At 38.6% G+C, this 20,356-nt stretch overlaps 1 protein-coding gene across 2 annotated transcripts in view; it reads right to left on the minus strand.

The window, feature by feature from the left end:
- Positions 1-20,356, minus strand: part of FSTL5 (follistatin like 5) — a 3,739,468-nt gene that overhangs the window by 1,514,958 nt on the left and 2,204,154 nt on the right. The gene's annotated exons all lie outside the window — the stretch shown is intronic.

Here is a 20,356-nt window from a genome sequence, read left to right on the forward strand (position 1 = left end):
AAATCCTGTGGAACATAACAAAGACGCTAAATGGATAAAATAGTAAAAGAAAGAATAAGAAGTTTAAAGGTACAGGATATGAAATGGGATGAAGTAACAGCCAGAGAGATTGAAACAAAGTTGAGGAAAGCCTCTAAATGGCAAACCCCAGGCCCAGATGCAGTACCTAACTTTTGGTTAAAAGTATTAACATCTTTGCATGAGGATTTAGCCATGAGTAAGAACTATTTATATGTGCACCCCGAACAGACACCACACTAGCTAACAACAGGCAAAAGCAATGCTATTACTTAAGAGTGAACCTGCAAGCTACCCTAAAAATTATAGACCAATATCTTGCCTTCCAACGATGTATAAACTATACAGGGGAATTGATGCCGATGGAGTTTATAGTCATTTAGAATAAAACTCAATTATGGCAGCAGAACAAAGGGACAATAAAAATATGGAACAAAGGATCATCTGTTGTTAAATAAAGTTATAGTGGAGAACTGTAAAAAGGGGAACAATCTAAGTATGGCATGGATTGACTACAAAAAATAATTTGATAGTATCCCACATTCATGGATAAAAGAGTGCTTAATAATGTATAAGATACACCCTGCATTGATTGACTACATTACAGTAACCATGAAACAGTGGCAGACCACTTTGCAATTAAGCCATGATAAAGGACAGATTATTATCCCAGGGATAAAAATTCAAAGGGGATATTCCAGGGTGACTCTCTGTCACCGTTGCTAGTCTGCCTTGTCATTAATCCTTTAAACTGTTTACTTAACAGCTTAGGCCATGGCTACAATTTGGCTCCTAGAAAAAAAACAAAGTCTAATGACTTCTCATCTTCTCTTTGTCAATGATTTAAAACTGTATAGCTCATCAGATGAGGAACTGAAAGCACAGCTGCAGGTTGTCAAAACTTTTTCAGATGATATTAGAATGTCATTTGGTCTTGATAAATGTGCAAAAGCAACCTAAAGCTGGAAAACTGCAGGCAGAACCAGGAAAACATCAGTTTGGGACAAGAATGTGATATAAAGAACATGAGCAAGAGGGAGTGTATAAATACTTGGGAATTGATGAAGGATCAGCAATAAAACATGAACAAATGTTAATAAAACTCAGTAAGGAATAAGTAAGAAGACAAATTAATCCTGAGAACAGCATTGACATCTAGGAACAAGATCCAAGCTACAAATCAATTTGCTCTTCCTGTCCTAACATACAGTTTTGGAGTGATTGACTGGCCCCACAAAGTGGTGGATAGATTACATATTAAAACAAGAAGGATGCTTCATGCTCACCAAATGATATATAAAAATCAGTGTATACCAAGATTATATATTCCCCATTCCAAAGGAGGAATAGGCCTCCTTGAAATTGATTACATGTATAGATCTGCAATCATGGGACTCCACACATATTTACTGACCTCACAAGATCCAAATGTAGTGAAAGTTTTGAAACTTGAGGAGGATAAATCTAAGATGACTTCTCTGCTTAATTTAGCAGAAGCATATCAACGTCAAGCAGGAATGCAAATCAAACCAGAAGTAGATAAAAAACAGGCAGCAAATGAATGTGCCAAAAAAAAAAAAGAAAGAATATAAGGTGAAGGACCAGATGAGAAGGCAAGAAATGTGAAAAATGCATAAATATAGTTGCAAGTATAGAAAACTTCTGAAAGAGCCTTATGTTGATGAAGAATGAATGCAGGAATGGTTAAGAAGAGGTGAATTCCAGCCAAGAAATGAAAGGTTAATAGTGGCAGCGCGAGATAGTGGGCTACATACACGCTTGTTTACAAAGTCCGTTGAACATGTGGGAGAAACAGACAAATGTAGGTTTTGTAAAACAGAATTGGAAACAGTCACACACCTTGTTGCTGGTTGTGCACACTAATGGCAGAAGGACTGTATACTGAAAGGCATAATAATGTGACGGGACTGTTGCACCGGGGATTGTGCAAACATTATGGTATCGAAGTGGCTGAAAAACACTGGAAACATGAGTCACAAAGCATATAAAAAATGATGAAGTTTATATCACATGGGATCACCCATTACCGACAGTTAAAAAGATAGATGCTAGAAAACCGGATATAGTGGTCCAAGAAAAGAAGACAAAAGTAGCATTGATCATTGAAATTGCCACACCCAGTGACTATAGTGTCTTGTATACAGAGAGACACAAAGTCATAAAATACCAGGATTTGCAGGTAGAAATGAGAGCAACGTGGACAAAAGATACCCAGACAGTTCCAATAGTAGTAGGAGCAACTGGTCTTATAAAAAAGAATTTACAATCATATTTAGATATGTTATCAATCGATGTAACCCCATAAGAATTGCAGAAGGAGTCATTATTGGGCACATTACAGGTGATGCGAAGAGCAATTTTGGCTGACATCAAAGAGTGAAAAAAATACTAATTTCGTGAACTTCAATCGTATTTTGACTTAGGAATGGGGTCCATTCCAGTCATGGTATTAGAAACCCGAAAGACTTGGAGAAATTAAAAAGAAGCATAAGCAACAAGTGGGGGAGGAAGTCATGCATGCACCCTGGGAAAGGTATGGAGGGTGTGTTTACACAGTTATTCTGCAGTTACAAACCACTCAAGCAGTGTGTACAGCAATGACGCAATTACCTTTGTAAAGAATGCTGCAAAGAAGGGAGTCCCCTGAATTGCTGGTACCTGGCTACTATAACTGCTGGTCTCACCTCATTCACTCTCTCTCCTGGGACACCATGCTCCTACACTGTCTCAAAAACAAAACATTAGTACCAAACTCCACATGAGGAGCAGGCCACAGCCTGTTTGTTCAGCCACATAGTTGTTCCATGTCATGCAAGGCTGTGTAGGCTAGACATACCCTTTTCCAGGTAGATGCCTTCAGTCAAAGCAATCATTACAGTTTGGCATGTATTATGCCTTGTATTCCTGGGTTCTTAGGATTTCAGTAGGGTAATGAGCAGATGCTGAGTCAGAGCACAGCTGCAGCATCATAATATGATGTTCAGTGTCCAGTTTCATAGATGTCCATCATTGCTTGAGCAAGCACCACAGTGACAGTGATCCATGTTAGGTGATAATTTTATAGCAATTCATGCACCCTTACCTTCAACAGCTTCATGGTGCATGTCTGCATGTCATGGATCTGAGGTTTACTGCAGAGGAGAGTGTATGTACCCACATGTCCTACGTATGTCATACTGTACATTTATGTAATCAGAACACATGTCTGTATTCCCACATCATGTCACACAACATCCAGTGTGCTGTTTGGTTGCTTGGCAGGCAGTGTAGACTATAAAGGCCAGAGTAATGACTGCAGATTTGAACATGGACATCCACATCTTCACTGCAAAGAGTACCTACAGACAGTGTGCTTGAGGCTGTCAAACGCAAGGGTGTAGCAGCATGACCCTAACTTTTGCTGGAGTTGTTCATTGTCACATTTGGAGGTATGCTGTTCTGACCATGCCTAATCATGGGTTTATGGTTAATCCAAGGGCCACATGCCTGGAAAAGCATAGGAGGACTACATAAAGGTTATATGTTACATTTCGGCATCTGTCAGGCCACTGCCTAATGAAGGCCTCCTGTGACATACACACAAGACTTTATTGCTAATGGCATTATCACTGACCACTGTGGAGATCTGCCCCTATACTCCTATGTCACATAAACAAAATGTGTGAGAGATGTGACTATATAATAAACCATGATTCCATGCTGCCTCACACACCGGTCAGTACATATAACATTGAGCAGTTTAACAACATGCACACCTCACCACATACTCGACCCACACACACATCACATAAACAGCATGTGTGGAGCTCCTTACCAGACACATACACAAAGAACAGACACATCAGAAACCCACCTGCAAGCTCAGTGGACATACTCAGACCTCTGCAGAATACAATACACATAATAGCGCATTAATTTCGGGAAGTGTGGACTGCTGAGACTCATAATGAGGTACATAGTTGGACCATGTTTGACTCTGTCCTGGTGTATGGGAGTTTGGGAAAGATTGGAAAAAATTTAGTTATTTGTCAGGCTTGGGAATAAGGCAAGGCAGTTCAGTTTCTCAAGGGGGATTTAGCTGTGAGTTCTATAGTTGCACAGGTGACAAGGCTATGTGAACTTAATAAATCTTGGTAAGTGGTCCATTGGTTTGTAAGGTTGATGTAGGCTTGATAGTGTGCAGACTGACAGACATTGGCTATTGTCAAGATAGCTTTTGTTTTGAGGGTTGGAGTTGGTAAATGGAGGTTTATTGGGCTACAGTTCTTGTGGCACTAATATTATGGATGTATTGAAGTCATTCTGAGGGTGGTTTGTTGGGTAGCAGATGTTATGATGATCATTAAATGTTTTCTTGTTTATAATGGATAGTTGATGTGATGGCAGGTTTGCTATTAAATTGATTTCAGAAAGGAAATCTCATTTTGTCATTATTATATACACTGGGCAGGAAAATAGGGCTGCAGTTAGGTATGATGGTATGCAATTGCAGTTGCATGCTTTCACATGGCTTTGGGTTTAGTGTTCTGGTAGTACATTTGGTAGTTAATGACCTGGGAAACATTACAAAGTTACTACTGGTAGTTAGGACAAGTGAGAATTTAGTTAATATACAGAGGTTATGCAAAGTTATGGTTATTACTTTAGCATTGGAGAGAGATCATTGGTTTAATTTCAGCCATTTAGGCAACTGGCTGCTGTGGATATTTATATGATAGGGCTTTGTGAGGGATGACATGGACCCAGTTTGGTTTAGAGAGGATGGGATACACAGAATGATGTTTGGCTTAACCCCTTTAGGTGCGGTTAGGCTGTAGCAAGTTTTGGTAGGATGGAAGGGGAACAGATTGCTCAGACTTGTGTGTGGAGAAGAGGGGCAAGTTTGCCATCTTTTGTTGCCCCTCTGGTGTTAGATGTTTATTTCAATGAGGTGGGAAAGGCAAGTGAGCAGTTGGACACTGCTTGATAAGTTAAATAAGTGAGCAGAGGTAAGGACACTTCTTATTTGATTGGATGTTTAATTCAATAAGTAATAAATGAAGCGAGTGATGGGACACTGCTTCGTAAGCAAAATAAGAGAGTGGAGGTAAGGACGCTGCTTAATGGGACAGGGTAAGCGACACACAAGTTGAGTCCCTCAGGGATCAGTCCTTGGACCACTCCTTTTTGGCATTTACTTCTTAGAAGTCAAGGCCAATGGCAGTGGTCTCTGGCTGACTAAATTTGCAGATGATTTCAAATTAGGAGCTGTCATTGAATTTAACATTGACACAAATGTTCTCCAGGAAGGGATAATGCAGACAAACAACTGGTGTCAGAGTCATGGACTAAAACTAAATGCCAAGAAATGCATAATAGTATCCTTTGGGAAGTCATTGATCTCTGGTAACTATCATATGGGCAACACACCCCTTAGAACTGAGCCAGTAGTCAGGGACTTAGAGACACACATAGATAGTAATCTAGCCTTTGAACATCATGTGTTTATAGTGGTGAGGAAATCATTCTATGTTGCTCAACTTGTAAACAAAGGTATGGCATCTAAGTCCATGGAAGTCATTGTTCCACTGTATTTGGCATTCATCAGACCTATCATTGAGTACAATGCCCACTTTGGTATGCAACTAAACAGGCATATCCAACAACTGGAATGTTTACAGAGGTTCCTCTCTACAAGAATAAAGGGTGTAAGTAAAATGTCCTGTGCAGACCACCTCAATGCCCTATCCCTGTATTCTGTCTCATACAGGCTTTTGTGGGGGAGATCTATGCCTGGCATACAGGGCATTGTCAGACCCCACTCTAATGGACCGCCTGCATATCCATAAAACAAACACCATCAGAATTACCCATTCTAAAGACTTAAACCTTGCCTGTGATATAAATAGGACTTGCTGGAGATATATATATGTATCCCAGATACTACCCTGTCTATGGAACAGGCTGCCCATCCATGTAAAGTAGAGTTCCTCCCTAACCCATTTCAAGTGCAACCTGGACAATTGGATGGGAAACCAGAAATTAATTCCTAGTTTGGCACCTATGTCTATAATGGACACAGGTAACCTGTAAATGGTTCACCTCCCAAGCCCATATCATGGGTATCAGAACATGTCAGGGATTTTGGATGCATGGCTATGCTTAAAAATGCCCTTGTGGTAGTTAGCCTAGTAAACACCTATGAACCTAAAATAAATAATATTGGTTAGTGAAGTTATGTTTATGGAAGATTAATAAAGGTCATCAGATGTCATTCAGTGTGATGTGTGTTTATTGAAGGGAACCAGGGCAAATGAGGTTTGATAACAAACCAATTTGTCCAGGGACGTCTTTGGGGTGGGTGGTTAGATAAAAATAGTAATGGGGATTAATAGGATAGGGAAAGTAGAGTAAGGGGGGTGATGAAAGGGTTAAATTGAAATGGAGGATGTTTGGGAGGAATAAGGTAAGTGTAGGGATGGGCTTAATGGGTTTTATGCAAGTGTAACTGAGTAAGGAATCAAATTCTGGGGTGAACTTCCTACCCACCCTCCCTCCCTCTTTTGTGGAACAGTGAGGGATTGTGGTTATTTTGTAAGTCTGGGTAGGGCGGAGAAGAGGGGCAAGCTTACCCTCTTCTGCTCCCCGTCTGGTGTTGGATGTTCATTTCAATGAGTCGAGAAAGGAAAGTGAGCAGTTGGATGCTGCTTGATAAGTTAAACAAGTGAGCAGAAGTAAGGACGCTGCTTATTTGGTTGGATGTTTAATTCAATAAGTGATAAAGGTAAAGGAAGTGAGTGATGGGGCGCTGCTTCATAAGTAAAATAAGCAAGCGTGAGGTAAGGATGCTGCTTATTGGGTGAAGGTGTGTGAGGTCATGCTGCCCTAGTTAACAGTAATATGGATGCTTATCCTGTGATTATCAGGTATACTATCTTTATGTTATGATTAATAAATAATATTGGTAATGAAGTTATGTTTATGGAAGTTTAATAAAGGTCATTAGACGTCATTCGGTGTGATGTGTGTTTATTGAAGGGACCAGGAAAATAAAGGATTTTGTGTTTTTGGCGAGACTAGAGTTTAAGGTTATGAATAGATAGCAATCACTCATTTTAGGATTAGGAACTTAACTGTAGGATTAGAGTTTGGGCTCTGATAAGGCGATACAGTTTAAAAGGGCTGGGCAGAGGGAATGCAAGTTAATTAAGATCAGGCTAGTAGGAGTTAAGGCACATACTCTTTAGATTAAGAGGAAGTGGCAAAGTGTCCAGTGCCCTACTACGGTTTGAACACAAAATACTCATTCATTCATTTCTGTTTGTAAGGTAAAGGAAATTAACTACATTGGTTAACTTCAAGTCACAACTTTTGACAAAAGAAAAAAAAAGAAAAAAAAACAGACTTTTTGCACACTACATATAAACAAATGATACCTTGGTGACTAGATTGCATTAAGTTATATTTGATTGTAATCAAGCTGCATATCAATATATAATACCCTAGTCATGGCTCTGGATAGCCATAAAGTTAAGAAAACAAATCAGCTTCTGATCTGTAACACTGTTTGTAGATGTATAAGTTGATTCATCTTAAAGAAGTAATTCTAAAGCCTTCGTAAATCTTGGTAGTAGAGTCTTAATTGATCAGATTTCCAGAGGGAAAATATTTCACATTTTGTCCACGGTCAAAGTCCTCAGAGGTTCAAAGAGATGAACGGTATGGAATGGCAAGGTTATTTATATCAAGAGTTGTAGCTTAGTGCTCTGATGATTTTTTTTTTATGTAAGTTTTTGTGCTGTGATTTGCATGAGTTTAACTTGAAAAAGCAATCTGTACAGATACAAATTTATACAAGACTAAACTGAAGACATTTTGCATCAGTCTTTGTATGTATTACTTTCCTTCTTTTTTCTTTGTTAACAGGGGTATTGGGCATGTTTGAGAAATAGCCTGGGAATTACAAGATACTGAGAGTGGCTGACACAATGAGCATATATTCGTGAATAATCATTCCTAGTATACATACATTTTTGAATCATGCTAACTGGGTTAATTGCTAGCATTAATAGCTTACATAAGTTTAGAAATGATTTTGCAAGAGAAAAAAAAAGTTACAATGCTGCTACATGAAGGCTTGAATATCCTAAGGATCTTCCAGCATGAGGCATTTTAAATGTTATTTTCTTTGAGTGGTAATTAGCAAGGCAGCATATATTTCATAGGTCTTTGGAGACGATGCTGCATTATGAATAAACTGCTTGACTGATGTTACTGTAAAATGTGGCATAGCATTACCCAGGTCACGACAATGACACAAAAGAAAGAAAATTTTACTTTGATTTTGTTCCAGATACATGGCCACTATGTACATTATTGGTACTGTTTTATAGTTAATGTGAATTATTTAAACATTAAATAATAAAAAAGAGAAGACAATATAGTATTTAAGTTGCTGCTGTGTGCTGGAAACAGAAGCAACTGTGTCATCAAGTGAGTTAAAGTTTACTTCAGAAGTCCTGTAAGCTGGGAGAGTGTCTTGTGGTTGAAAGAAGTTAGGCACGCAATTAGTGCTCAAAGACTGAGAAAGCACTCTCCACTCTGGACAAGGAAAGTACATCTCTATGTATAACTGAGCACTATCATTGTGCTGTCTTTAATTTATAGGTTTGGTAAATATCTAATTTATTTATATATATATATTTTTGACTGGGTTTGTTCAACTATTCTTGTAGCTTTTTTTCAGGGGAGGCAGAATGTGTTAATTATACTACTACGGCAAATTTAGCCAAGGCATCATTGGGGAACTTATTCTTGTCTTTTTGATAAGTGCCATGGGATCTCTTACTTTATCTGAATTACCACCAACTCAAGCTGATGTGCCCTCACTTAACATGTCATCCAAAGGACAACAGTCAAGAGTGGAGCACCCCCTTGCAGTACTAGTAATTCATCTACCTGGTGTAGGAATAGAACCCATAGTCTCTGCACTAAAGCTAAACGTTACTTGCCATGCCACTGACACTGATAAGTTTGCAGGAGTGTAGAAGTGAGATTTGGCTTATCATGATTTTATACATTTATATTTAGCCATTTCGGGTGATAAAGGGAAATGTGGTGATGTTCTTCAAGATGATATAAAAGAGTGAATGCTCCCATATAGTCCAACTGTATTTATTTATCAGGTGAAGTCATTTCTGAGGAGTATACAAGGAGTGGCATGCCACATTTTAATTGGTTTTGTAATATTTATTTCCAGTGGCAGTTCTGCCTTCAAGAGGAAGACATTTAGAAAGTGTATGCTTTACGATAGTCAGTATGTATTGTGGTGGACACAGGTGTTAGTCTGCGAGTTTTAAGAATGTCCCACTTAGTCCTCTTGCTTGAACTTTTGAGAAGTCTAGAAATGATTTGCAGAGAGATTTCAGCCTTGAGATGATACTGAATACCACATATTTGGACTTTATCTTTGTTGGTTTCCATTTATTTATATTTCTTTAAGGTTCATTTTAGATGAGTTTTAAAGAGGAAGAAGGGCTATGGCAGAATGAGATAATCACCATACAATATTTTGTTCCATATGTACAGTTCTGAGTGGAGGTGAATAACAAACAGTGTAGCTTGATTCCTTAGGAGACATGAGTGCATTTCAACAGTATATCCTCTAGTAGTTTAATTAACCACTGATTTACCTTTAAAACCAGCAGTGTTAAGTGAATGCATGCATGGTGTTGAGAATTTGATTTTCGTACACTAAAGCAAATTCCTTGGGAAGGCCTACAGTTAGGTTACCTGCAAGATGTTCTTCATCAGTTTGGAAAGTATTGTGTCTATTAGGGAGAGAAGTGTTGATATAGTGCCCCTGTTTTTAGTAATGCCATGCTGTTGTATGGAAATGAGATTGTATTTGTATAGGCACTCTTTGATCTGCTAGTGAACAAGCTCTTTCCAGAACTTTTCCTTTAGGAATGGTCTAAACTGTAGCAAATGTACATGGTGCCTCTGATTCTTAAGTAGGTAATATGGTTTTGCAAAGCTCAACACCCCTGCAGCCCCCTTTCTGTGGATTCCCCACCACCACCTACTTATAGAAACTAAGTCTGAGATTCCTTCCCATGAAGAATAATTAATCCAAACTGTTTCAGTGGAGCTGAAGATGTTATTAAATCCTATAAAAACAAACTGAATGTTCCAAACCAAACAACTCAGAAAGTTCTTGCAGATGACACCAATAAACTCCAATAAACGAGGTAAAAAATAATCAAATTAAATATTTTATTCAAGCTTCCTTGATAACAGTCCATAAAACTGTAACTAATATAAACTGGTTAAGTGCTTTCATCTCAATAACAGTGAGACTTCTTCAGAACCAGTAATGAATGCAAACCTAAGGTTTTTAAAAGTAACTAGTGATGCAGGACATTCAAATTACAAATCTCAAATTAAACACCTCTCAAAACATAAAATCAGTTGTAAGTTAATCAGTGTTATACCTTTGAAATAAAATCAGCAAACATTTAATTCAATGTAATGCATTTTACTCATAGATTCATAGGTGTGTACTAGGCTAATGACCACAAGGGCTTTTTTAAGTCTAGACATGCATCCCAAATCTCTGACAAGTTCTGGTACCTTTGATAGGTAAACGGGTTTAAGAGATGAAGCATTTACAAGCAGGGGCCTGGGATATGAGTCATTTACAGGCTGCCAGTGTCCATTTGAGACATAAGTGCCAAACGAGGTATAAATTTCCTGTTCTAAATACAGTGGTCCAAGTTCCACTTGAATTGGGTCAGGGAGGATCTGTGTTTTACATGGATGGAGAACTTGTTTTAGAGAAAGGCTAGTCTCTAGGATACACACCTCTCTCTGTCTCTCTCCAGCAGGTCCTATTTATATCACAAGCAAGGGTTAAGTTTATAGAATAGGTAATTCTGGTGTTGCTTGTTATGTGGATATGTAGGTGGTCCATCACAGTGGGATCTGACAATGCCTTACATGCCGGGCATAGATCTTCCCTCAACAGCCTGTAGGAGTCAGAATACAGAGATAGGGCCTTCAGTCAGTCTGCATAGGACATGTTACTTATGGTCTGTATTCTTTTAGTGAGAAACTCCTGTGAATGTCTCAATTGTTAGATATTGCTGGTTAGGTACATACCAAAGGGAGCATGATACTGATAGATCTGATGAATGCCAAATACAGTGGAATAATGACCTCCTTGGATCTAGATGCCATACCTTTGTTTATAAGTTGCACATCACAAAATGATTTCCTCACTACTCTACACACCAGATGGTCAAAGGCTAGATTACTATCTTTCCGTGTCCCCAAGTCCCGATTATTGGGCCAGCTGTTATAAGAGTGTTCTCAATAATACAGTTACCAGGTGGGATGACTTCCCAAAGGATATAATTATGCATTTCTTGGCATTTAGTTTTATTCCTTGTCTCTGACACCAGTTATTTGTCCGTGTTAGCCCTTCTTGGAGAACATTTGTGTCAGTGGAGTATTCCATGACTGCTTCTATTTTGCAATCATCTGCAAATTTAGTCCTCGAGAGGCCACTGACATTGTCCTGCACTTAACAGAAATTAATGCCAAAAAGGAGTGCTCCCAGTACCAATCCTTGAGGGACTTCACTTGTGACTGGCCTATATGTATAGGTGGACTCCCCAATTCTAACTTACTGGATCCTGTCTGTCAGCCAGCTGGCTATCCATTGGGTGACATAAGAGTTTATACCTAACATCCTGAACCTGTCATAGGTTCACAGGTTCATAGGTTCATAGGCTGGTACTAGGCTATCGGCCCTAGGGCCTATGCAAGCCTAGCCATAACAAATCCCTGGATATTTCTTCCCACGATATTTACTTCTCCAGGCCCCTGTCTAGCAGGGTGACTAACATGATCCCCGGGGTGAATTTCCTATCTCCCATCCAATCATCAAGGTTCCTTTTGAAAAGGGCCAATGAGGCGCTCTGCTTGATATGTATGGGCAGTCTATTCCAGAGTATGGGGAGTCTCTGGGTTAGGAACCTATCCCTCCAGCATGTTTTGTTCATTGTGATGACAAGGTTTAGATCCCTGGAGCGTGTGGCTCTGAGGGATTGGGATTTCTTTAAGTGGAGCATGTCCAACAGCTCAGGGTTTGACATGGCCTTGTATGTTAAGCAGAGATCACCTCTGAGTAGACGATATGCAACAGAGTATAGCTGGAGTTTTTTTAGATGGTCAGTATATGGCATCTGCTTTAGGCCTGTGATTCTTTAAGTGAGGTATTTCTGTGGCCTTTTCCGCTGTTGCAGATGTCTTGTGAGGTACATACCAAATGGGGCATTATACTCTATAATGGGTCTAATGAGGGATGAGTGCAGTGGGACAATGACCTCCTTTTTTCTGGATGAAAAGCCCTTAGTGATGAGGTGTGCCACATAGAAGGATTTCCTGACTGTTGTGGCAATGTGGTTATCAAAAGTGAGACCACTGTCCACCTGTGTCCCTAAATCTCTCATCACACTTTCAATGTTTGGTGTCCTGCCACCTATGTGGTAATTCATGGGTACACGTTTTTTTCCAAAGGGGATAATTATACATTTCTTGGCATTAAGCTTGAGCCTATGGCTCTGGCACCAAGCATCTGTTTCTGTAAGGCCCTTTTGTAGAATATCCACATCATTTGGGGATTCAATAATGGCTCCCAGTTTGCAGTCATCTGCAAACTTTGTTAGCCAGAGTCCCTTAGTGTTGGCCTGTACTTCAGAAAAGTAGATGCCAAACAAGAGTGGTTCCAGGACTGAACCCTGAGGTACTCCACTTGTCACTTGTCTGGAGCTGGATTTGGAGTCGGCTACTTTTACTGTCTGGGTTCTGTCAGTAAGCCAGTTAGCAACCCATCGAGTGACATAGGGATTTATGCCCAGCTTAATAAGTTTATCTATGATTCCAGAGTGGGGGATGGTGTCAAAGTCCTTGGCGAGGTCCGGATAGGCTGTGTGGACTGCCTTACCCTTGTACACAGCTTTGGAGACTGATTTGAAGAAGTCAATCAGATTCAGGAGACAAGATCGGCCCTTCACAAATCCAAACTGGGTGGAGTCCAGTGTTTGAAGGTTGCTAATGTCTTTGTTATAAGTTCCATGATAATGCGTTCCATGCCCTTGCAAATCAGGCTTGTCAGACTGATGGGACGGTAGTTCCTGGGATCCAAGGTGGATCCTTGTGGAGCGGGATAACTGTAGCTGTGCCCCACTCAGTGTGCACAAAGCCTGAGGTGAGGCTATGATTAAACATGACACTTAGGTGAGGTGCCAGTTCATTTTGTAGTTCATCTAGTACACAGCCTGGGATGTCATCTGGTTCCATGGATGCTGTATTCTTAGCTTTGGAGAATGCGGTTTATACCTGTGTGGCCGTGATTATCGGAATTTGGCAGTCTTTTGGTATTGAGATGGGCCCTTTAGGGGGTGAGAGTGGGGTGAAGTTGGCACTAAATCGATCTGCCAGGATATTGTCAATATCCTTGGGATCAGTATATTTAATGCCATTCTGTTGTAACTCAGAGCAGATCTGAGCATTGCCATTTAGATTCTTGACATAACTATAGAATGCCTTGTGGTTGTCTTTGGAATCTTTGGCAATTTTATTTTCGTAACTAGCTTTTGAGGATTTTATGAGGGATCTCAGCTTCTTACTGAGGCTGGTGAGGGATTTTTTTGCATCCTGGGATTTTTCTCTTTTTTGCAACAGTTTCTTCCTTCTGTTGTATAGTTTGTTTATAGCAGGGGACCACCAGATAGGCTTCCTTTTTTTTGGAGAAGAGCATCTTGGTTCTATTTGGGATGGCACGATTCATGCATGAGTGGATGTGCTCATACAGTGCCTTAGTGTAGAATTCTGCAGTTGGACTTCTAGATCCCGTCTGCGTGGGTGTTGTGAAGTTTGTCACTTCTGACTTCAGTAGCTTGAAGTTGGCTTTGGAGAAGTTTTTTAAGGAGGTTTCCTTACTGGGGGGTGTGGGTGGGATGTGGATGTCAAGGGTGCTTTGCTTATGGTCAGACCTGACCAATGAGAGGGTGACCACTGGTTTGGAGCATCTATCTCCCAGGTTGGTAATGACCAGGTCTAGGATATTGGAGCCCCTGGTGGGACAATGGATTAGTTGATCCAGGGCATTGGAATTTATGAATTCTAAGAACCGTTGGGAAAAGGAGTTGGTACCTGAGTAGTTTTCCCAATTAATGGCAGGGTAGATGAAATCACCCAGTCTTAGGGTGATTGGTTGTATCTTAATATTTTCCAGTATGTTTAGAAAGGTGTAGTGAGAATCTTGGGGCATGATTGGGGATCTGTAGCAAGCTACAATTTGGATTGCAGTCTTACCTAGTGTTAGTTGCACCTGGAGAATATCAGATGCATTGTGTTGGGCAACTAGCCTGGAGGTGTGAATATCCTTGGTGAATATGGACACTCCTCCACCTTTAGTGTTTCGGTCCTGGTTTTGTGGCCGAAAAGTGTGGTAAGAGTTGTAGCCTGGTATTGCAGGGGTGCTCTCTGGAGCCTTGAACCAGGTCTCAGTTACTGCACAGATATTGATGTTCTCCATTTTTAGGAGTGCCTCAAGAGAGTGCATTTTGAGGTTTAGACTTCTAGCATTAAGTTCTAGCATCAATAAGGCCCAAGTGGGTTATTGTGTCAAATGCCTTGGCCAGGTCAAGGTAGGCACCATGAACTGTTTTGCCCTCATCTATTGCTTTGCTGACATTCTCAAAGAATTCTGCCAGGTTGACTAGGCATGACCTAACCTTGTCCAAGCCAAATTGGGTTGGGTCCAGTGTCTGTAATTTTCCTATATCATTATTGATCATTTCATTTCCATGATAATTCATTCTATGGCTTTGCATATGAGTCTAGTGAGACGTATGGGTCTGTAGATGGCCCTCCTTTGTGCAGAGAGATACCTTTTGCTGTTCTCCATTCATGAGGCCTGTTTGGAGGCTACATTTAAAGAACTATTGCAGACTGACAGATAGGTCATGTTTTGTACTATTTATAAGTCAGATATTGTTTGATCCCATTGATACAGGGATATTGGCCTTAGAGACAACATTAAAGGTCTATTCCTTACTAATAATAGGAGGAGTTATATTTGACTGTATTTCGGGAGGGGAGTGGTGGGTAAATTTGTCAGCTAGTAGGTTCGCTATATCTTCTGCCTCAGTATAGGTGGCTCCATTAACAATGAGCTCTGTGCAAAATTGTGTATTGCCTTTAACGTTGCGAAAATAGCTAAATAATGCTTTGTGGTTGTCCTTATCTGGGAGGTGAAATTCACTTCAAATCTACTTTTGTATACTTTATTTGTCCTCTGGGTGTTTGTTTAGGTCGATGAGATTGTTTTTTTTTTTTTTATGATGGGTGCTACACTTCCTAATTTTTGCCATGGTTTACTTCCATCTGTTGGACAGCCTATAGGTGTTGTGATTCCACCAGGGAAGCTTGTTTTTTGAGATAGTTCTATATTTCTTCCTGTTGGCTGCAGTTGCCTGTTTGCTGGTAGTAACATGCTTGTATAGGGTTTCTGTGAACAGTTCTACATAAGCATCTGTGTTTTCAGGGTTTATGGTTTCTTGAAATTTTACTAGGTTATCATTCAGTTGTAGAATATTAACCTTAGAGTAGTTCCTGGATATTACAGGGTTAGCTGGTGTTCCAGATTTTATTTTTACTTTAAAGGAGACTACTTTGTGGTCTGACCTTACCAGAGAATACATTACACTGCCAGTGTGCAGAACTCTCCAATATTAGTGAGGATCAGATCAAGTATGTTTGCACCTCTGATCAGTGTATTGACAATCTGGTCCAGGAAACTCTGTGTCTGTACATTTGGTGTCATACATGATTCACAGTTAACAGTATGATAATTAAAGTCGCCCGTGAATATGATATTTGGTTGGGTATTAAGTATTTCCAATAAGCTTGTGTTTCCCTGGTCATACAGAGGAGCCTATAGCTTGCAAGGACATGGAGCTTTTTTTAGACTCTTAGCATGAGCAGTAATACCTTAAGATTCTTTATTTAATGTGATTCATTCACAGCTCAATATTTCTAAACATTTGTAGTGCTGATTTTAGGACTGTGGTCCCATTAACAGACCCTTTGCTCTATGTTTTACAGTAAGGTCAGCATCAAAAATTTAATTCATTCTTCTAAACATTTGTACTGCAGGTTTAGAACAGTACTCCTGGGTCTCCCCTAAGTGGGTGTGCCTGTGCCACTGGGATTACCTAGCCGATAAGCTCATAAATAAATAAATTAATAAGTAAACATTTGAGATACTGATCTTACCTTGATGTGCACCGGGGGGAGGGGAGGGACAGTCACTGTAGTTGGATATAATATACTGTGACTGAATAAACCTAACTTGTCTCCCTATTCAGTAACCTAACTTCAGTCTCACTGGCACACTGCTTCTTAAAAGGTCTGATTTACCAGTCACTCATGAAGCGGTGCCAATGTAGCTATGCAGTACTCATGCATTTACTAGCATTACAGTTATCCCTATCCTACCAAAGAGTTTAACATCTGAGTTTTATAAAGGAACTAGTCTAAAGTAGGTTACACTGCAGCTTACCAAACAGAGTCTTTCTAGCCAGCTCCTTAGCATGGACAGAGCCCTGGTATGGTTCTGTTTATCCTTTTATTCATAAAAATAGATGCATAGCAATGAAACAGAATATTGATTTAGTTTTGAGTAGTTTAACTTTTGCTGGTAACCACTGAGCCATTACTGCTGCTGTCATTTTGTAGAAGCTTTAAAACAAAGCAAATATCAAAGACCACCTTATGAATGTCGTTTCTCTGACCAACCACAATGACATGGGTAAGGTGTTAACTAGCAGGTAAAAGAGCACACTAAGCTAACAGTAATACTTAACAAAATGAAAATAAAATATGTTTTATTTAATAATAAAAACCAGGTTAAATGCTAAAAATATACTAACTTAAAATGAAAATAATAATTCACAACATCATCTAGTAGTAAAAACATACTTCACTGTGCCTCAGCTGCTACCTTCCATGGAACATGAAATCACGCAGACACATAGGTTCATATGTCATAGAAAAACATGAAATTGCACAGACACATAAGTTCATATGTTCACAGAAACATGAAATCACACAGACACATATGTTAATATGGTCATAGAAGCATGAAATCGCACATACACAAAGGTTCATGTGTTCATAGAAACATGAAATCATGCAGTCACATAGGTTCATATGTTCATACAGCCACATTAGGCTGCTGTTCCTGAGAGCCATCTGTAGCCACATGATCCGAAATTATCAAGGTATTAAATTAATACCAGACTCCTAACAGGATGAATTAATTTAGGCCTAAGTACATCCCCTTTTCATCTTGGCTTGTGGGGACATAGCAGAGGCAACACTATAATGATCCTTTTCCATTAGTATAGGAAGTTCAAACATAATTAACAATTACCTAGTATAACATTCCAATTTCTTTCAAATGAACCCTCAGAGTGGCCACATGATATTCATTAGTATAAAAATACTCTACTTATATACTATCATTCGTTGTACAATAGTAGCAACAAAATAGGTCATACAAACCTTTTCTAAAGAAGTTATTTGAAAAGAATCCATACAATGCATGTATTTCTATGCAAAATGAACTGTTAATGGGCCAGACAGATTTTTAATATTAATCTCTCTTATATGCCTTTGTGTCCTGCATTTCCAGTTTCATTGTATTATTATTATTATTATTATTATTATTATTATTATTATTATTCCTATATAAAATAGATTACATGCATATTATGTAGCAGTTTCTTCATTCACAATGGCAATTTTGCCTTACTACTACATCAAACATGAAAGGAAACAAATGATTGCACAAACTGAGGACTTTCCACATTGAAATGCACCTCTGAAAGACACTTTAGCCACAGTTAAAATAATTAAAATAGCTCAGTTAAAAGATTACTCAGAACCGAGGACTCTTATTTAAAGCACTCAGACTTCTGCAGACCTATTACATTAATGCCATACATGCTGAGGATTTTCAGAAGGTCTGTCCACAGAATACTGGTTGTTTTTTTTGGTTATGTATTTTTCTTTGTATTGATAAGCCTAGATCTCCAAATTGGTTCATTTTTGTCATGAAAATTTCAGGTAGTATCATTGGTACAGTTATCTATAAAATGCCACGGGGCTACGTTACTACCCGCAAAATTAGCATCTGTATATTGAATTTTAATAAAAGGAAATCATTTATATTTCATGTTTATGCCTCAAACTATATAAAAAATAAAATTATCACTTGTTTACAGATGCACATAACTGTATTTATATAGCAGAAATGACATCAACATTATATATTTATGTTTGACAACCTTTGTTTAGTTTTCACAAAACAGAACTGAAAGCTGCACATTTTTTTTCAACAGACTGCTTTGTAAAAGTTGCAGTCTGTGAATTTTCAAGTGTCATTCTGGTCTCAATTCCAAAATATCAAATGACAATATCTCCTTACTCCTTCAAGATTTTATTTTAATATTTAGGACAAGACCACTTGCAGATTCCACTTTCATTTATTTTCTACAACTCAATAGAATTTTAAGGAATACCAGCAAGACAATCTCAAGTATGAGATGGCCTCTCTGTCCATGTAAAATACATATATTTTGATATAGTTGGAAGACAGTAACCAACAAACAAATGAAAACTGTAAAACCAAAACACAGTTCAAATGTTCTGAGGAAGTCTTAGTGACTAAAGATGAAAGTATTAAACTGATTACATTGTGCATTGGTTTCTCTTATTCAACAAATGTTGTTTTGGTTTTATATATTAATATAACATATAAACATGTCAGGAATTGTTACTTATTCCAATTAAATAGTACCACCTTTTTCCTCATTTTATAACATATCTTTTTTCAAAGAAAAAGTGCTATTTTTCTTATTTCATATACACGCACCAATAATTTGTATCTTAGTTTGATGCATTGCTAAATATTTATTTTGTGAAATATTTGCAAAATCAGAGCATCCAACTGACTATGCAAGACTACTGGTGGTAACTAACAGTAATGACCATTTTTCCATAACCATAATGAATATGACAACAGATTTCTCTAAACAATATAGTATGACCTTCTGCTTCAAAATGGTTCTAGCTAAAAACAAACACATTTTGATGCACATGGATGTCTGAACTGGGTTGAGTTGGGGTCACAAGGCCAGTGACAAAAAAATCTGTATTTGGAATACATATATATGATTGTTACTTCTTATCTGAGAACTCAGTAAAGAGGTATTTTAGGCCATTATTATACTTGGCGTTCTGAAAAAAAAAATCAGAACAGCACCCCAAAATTTGAGTGTAATGCAAAATGTCAGACATCAGCAGTAAAGGCGAATAAACTAAATCCACTGTGTCCTGTTTTGAAAGGTTGTGTTTCATTTTCAGATTTCATTACAAAACACTTTAATAACAATAACATAATGTTCTATCTATCTAAAAACTGCAATTCTAATCATAGATACTATATATAGTATAGTTCTGAATTTGACACAACTTTAGATGCATAAAAGCATGGAAATGTAGCCACTGCATGCTGCAACTGATAAATGTATCTTTTTTGATAAAATGTACTCCATGTTATGACCTGGCTAAAATGTTTGATACAATTCCCCACTCAGACATAGTAGAAAAGATAAATAAACTAGGAATAAACCCCTATGTCACCCAGTGGCTTGCCAATTGGTTCACAGATAGGACAAAGATAATCAAAATAGGGGAAGTTATCTCCACAAAGAGACCAGTCATCAGTGGTGTCCCCCATGGTTCTGTGCTAGGACCTCTGCTGCTTGGCATCTACCTTTCTGAAGTAAAAGCCAATACCAAAGTGCTCTGGCTGACTAAGTTTGCACATGACTGCAAGCTAGGAGCAGTCATTGAGCCTCTAAATGACCTAGTGATCCTGCAGGAAGGTTTGTATCAAATAAGTAACTATTGCCAAACTCATGGACTGAAACAAAATGCCAAAAATGAATGTATCCTTTGGAATTCTCCTAAGATTTGATAAGGTTGTTCAGGATTTGAGAACTTACATGACCAATGACATAACTTTTGACCAAAATGTGTATATTTTTGTATGAAAGTCCTTGTATATTGCACAGCTTATAAACAATAGGATTCTGTCTAGATCTAGAAATGTCATTGTCCCCATTTACACAGCCCTCATTAGGCCAATGTTTAAATATAATGCCTCCTTCGGCATGTATCTGTCCAGTCACATGCAACA

Source organism: Protopterus annectens, chromosome 2.part1 (assembly GCF_019279795.1).
Source record: "Protopterus annectens isolate FY-2018-M chromosome 2.part1, PAN1.0, whole genome shotgun sequence".
NCBI classification, from domain to species: Eukaryota; Metazoa; Chordata; order Ceratodontiformes; family Protopteridae; genus Protopterus; species Protopterus annectens.